Genomic DNA, 4,253 nt, shown 5'->3' with positions numbered 1-4,253 from the left:
ATTTTATAGAAGATTCAGTTAAGAGATTGCATGAATCTCAGAAGAGACTTTGAACTTTGGGCTTTCAAACATTGTTGACACAATGATAGACTGTGGGTACATTTGAAGTTGGACTAAATGTATTTTGCATTATGATATTGTTATAAGCTTATGAGGACCAGGGAGTGGAATATGATAGTTTGAATGTAATTGCCCCTGTAATCTCAGAGGAAGTGGCACTATTAAGAGCTGTGGCTTTATTGGAATGGATATGGACTTACTGGAGGAAGTGCGTCACTGTGGAGGCAAGCATTGAGGTTTCATGTACTCAGAATCCTACTCTGTGTTTCAGTCAATGTCCTCTTTCCAGGAAGATGTAGAACTCTCAACTACTCCAGGACTACATCTGCCTCCATGTCATCATGTTCCCTGTCATGATGATAATGGACTGAACCTCTGAAACTGTAAGTAAGTCACCCCAATTAAATGTTTTTGTTATAAGATTTGCTGTGGTCATGATGTCTTTTCACAAGAACAAAACTCTAACACACTATCCATCATCAACCATCTACCATCTACCTATCTTTTTATTTGTTATCAATCTATTTCACCTATCTTTCCCACATCTATAATCTAAGTATCATCTATCATTTATCTGTCAGATATCCATTATTAATCTATCTGCCGTATATGTATCATCTATATATCTTAACAGATATCATTCAATCACCTATTATTTATTGGGTTTTTTGTTTTTTTTGTTTGTTTGTTTGTTTTTATTTTTGTTTTTGTTTTGAGACAGGGTTTCTCTGTGTAGCTTTGTGCCTTTCCTGGATCTCACTCTATAGACCAGGCTGGCCTTGAACTCACAGAGATCCACCTGGCTCTGCCTCCCGAGTGCTGGGATTAAAGGTGTGTGCCACCACCTGGCTTCACCAATTATGTATTATCTGTCAGTTATCTGTCATCTATCAACATATCATCCATTTGTCCTACTGATTCCCTTTCTCAGAGAATCATGCTGAATACGTTGTTGACTAGATTGATCAGTTAAGTCCTAAGTTAGGTTACCTAAAACCAGTAACCTAAATGAAAAGTATTGGGGATTGTTATTTATCTGTTTATTTGATTGCAGACTCAAAACAGAGATCAGAGAGCTCTAGATAACACAAATGACTTACATGTTAAAGTAAACAAAATAAACTTTAAGTTCTATTGACTGTTTTTAAAAATATTAATAAGCATCAAAGACCTTGATGTGAGAAAAAGAGAAACTTCTGACTAAGGGCCTGGCTTAGGTCTCCTTCCCTCCTTTTCACAGAAGATCCACAAAGGACACAAGTTCAAGTGGCTGACCTCTGTGCTGGTAGCTTTCAGCCACTCCATTTCTAGGCAAGACCAGGTCTCCAAGAGGAAGAAAGAAATAGGCATATTTGTGGATCATTTTAGGATATATAGATTCCTAGAAAAGGTAGGATCCCAAGATATATACTAAGACACTATAAAAGTAGATCCCAAGAAACATTAAGCAAAAGAATGACAAATTCCTTTAGCACAGTATTTGTTTTACCTGGAGTCTTCTAGGTAATAAGACATTACTCTTACTAGACATATAAATACCACAGTAGTAAAACTCAGGAAAAATACTTGGTGTTGAAAACATCACATTTTCTTTTGTCTTATTTTTGGATAATAAGATTCCAAGTGTTCTTATGGCATTAAAAGCAATGAGGCAAATATAGTTGTTGTTCAGGCACAGTATTCTTAAGCATAGTGTTTCAGAAGGAACTGTGATGCAAACATTTCCTTTCTACACATTTGGCTTCTGCTTTGGTGTGGTTTATATTTATTTATCCACTTGCTTTTATAAATTTCACAGTAAAAAGGATAGGCATTCATTATTACTTCTCTTGATAATATTCTGTCATGCTTTCTGCACTGATAATATTTACTAAAATCTAAGCCCTCCTTTTTTTTTCCAGAAGGCTACTTTCTTATAATATAATGAAAGTGAAAATTGTATTGTAACACATGAAGAGCTATGAACATTTGAATAAGACAGACTGCATTTTGTAGAGATGAAAGGGTTTTCTCCATACTTCAGCTACCTACCTGGTTAAGAATAATAAAGTACTGCATATTTACACAGAGGCCATGTAGGGCCCTGAAAGATTATCTGATTTATATAAATTAGTTTTGTTATTGGGTAAATAGAAGCTGCATCACATTTTACTCATAAAATAAATGAGACCTAAAAAGAAGATGAGCTGGAGTTGTAGTTCCAATGATGAAACACTTACCTAGCCTGAATAATACCCTGGGTTAAATCCATGCACACACACATGCACGCACGCACGCACGCACGCACGCACGCACACATACAGAAGCACAGATACAAAAGGACAAGTTACTCAATACATACATGACTGAGAATTCATTAAAGTTCAAGATATTTCAAACAAAATTTATTCCACTTTACTCTGCTCTGAAGACTTGAGAAGAAATTTATTAGTATGAGCAGGGGGCAGGTCAAGATCATGATTGGAAAACCCACAGAAACAACTGACTGGAGTTAGTGGGAGTGAGTAGACTCTGCACTGACTGCTGGGGAATCTGCATGAGACTGAACTAGGCCCTCTGAATGTGGGTGACAGTTGTGTGGCTTTGTTTGTTTGAGGGGCCCCTGCCAATTGAACCAGGATTTATCCCTGGTGCATGAACTGGCTTTTTGGAGCCCATTCCCTATGGTGGGATACTGTGCTCAGCCTTGATATAGGGAGGAGGGGATTGGTCCTGCCTAAACTTGAAGTGCCAGATTTGTTGACTCCCCATGGGAGGCCTCAGCCTCTCTGATGAGTGGATGTGGGATGGAGTGAAGGGAGTGGGTGCAAGGAAGGGAGGGGGAACTGTATTTGGTATGTAAAATGAAAAAGAAATTTAAAATAAAAGAAGCTTTCCTGAAAGTTACCAAATTAAAAAAAGAAAGTAACAGTATAAACACATACAAATCTTTCAGAAATAAAAAAAAAAACAAAAACAAAAACAAAAAAACCAGAGATCATGAAATTGTAAGGGAGATATGTTAGAGAGAGTCTGGAGGTGGGTTTGGAAGAGGGAGGGAGGGGTAGATATGATCAAGATACATTGCATGCATGTATGTATGAAGTTAGCTTCCAGCCATCTTACAATCTCTCTAGTCACATCCTCTAGGACCTTCTCCTCACCACCTTTGGCCCCTAGGACCAACTAACCTTGTCTCTTTGCAGTTACCTCCATACTATGGATCAGCAATGACCTCCCAGACACATCAGTATTATGGAAGATGCTGGAAACTGCTTGATCAGCTTGCACTGCAGGCCTCCTATGCCCTCCTCTCTCTGGGCTAATATTTTGATCACTATAATGCAGATCTGGAGGGCATAGGCCACTCCCAGGAACTGGCCAAGGAGGAGTAAGAGGGCTCTGAGCATCTCTTCAAGTTGAAGAATGATCACTCCCTATACCCCACACTCCAACAATTTTCCAGGCTTAGCAGAAGCCATCTTAAGATGAGTGGGATAAACCCCAGGAGGCCATGGAAGCTGCCTTGGTTCTGTAGAAGAACCTGTATCAGGACCTCTTGGGTCTTCATTCTCTGGGTTCTGCCTGCACAGACCCTCATCTCTGTGACTTCCTGGAAAACCACTTCCTGGATGAAGAGGTGAAGCTCATCAAAAAGAGGGGCAACCACTTGACCAACCTCAGTAAGTCAGCTGGACCACAGCCAATGCAACCAGCTTCCCCAGCCATCTCTATGTATCTCTGCCAACTCACTCTCAAGTATGACTAGGAGGTCTCCTCACCTTCTGAGGGGCTCCCGCCTCTCCTCTGCACCACCTGAACCTCTCAAGCCACTAGGCTGCTTTGTAACTGCCCTGCAGCCTCACACAAGTCTTGGGCCAAATTAAAATAAAAGCAACAAAGAAAATTTCAAAGAATAAAAAAGTTAAACCACCTTTAATATTAGACATTTCAATTTTCCTTATCTTCAAATCTATGAAAACTCCCAATAGAAAACATGGTTTCTATAACTTGTAAGAATCTCTGGGGTCTGGAGAGAATCTGAGAAGCAATGAATACACACAATCTGTGGTCAGATCAATGTGTAATTATTCGTTGGTATAATATTCTCCTGGGGAAATCAGCATTGAAATCCTCCTAAGAGACTAAGAGCAAACTCATGGGAGATTGTTAATCAGTCACAGCAGTGAGAAGAAAGAACAGTGGCAAGACAG

The 4,253-nt window shown here is 39.4% G+C and overlaps 1 pseudogene; it reads left to right on the top strand.

The window, feature by feature from the left end:
- The first annotated feature begins 3,269 nt into the window (after window positions 1–3,269).
- On the top strand, window positions 3,270–3,808 carry LOC118586930 (annotated as a pseudogene).
- Window positions 3,809–4,253: the final 445 nt, after the last annotated feature.

This window comes from Onychomys torridus, chromosome 7 (genome assembly GCF_903995425.1).
Source record: "Onychomys torridus chromosome 7, mOncTor1.1, whole genome shotgun sequence".
Classification (NCBI taxonomy): domain Eukaryota; kingdom Metazoa; phylum Chordata; class Mammalia; order Rodentia; family Cricetidae; genus Onychomys; species Onychomys torridus.
Note: the sequence above shows the minus strand (reverse complement) of the source record. Positions and strands in the feature narration are given on the sequence as shown.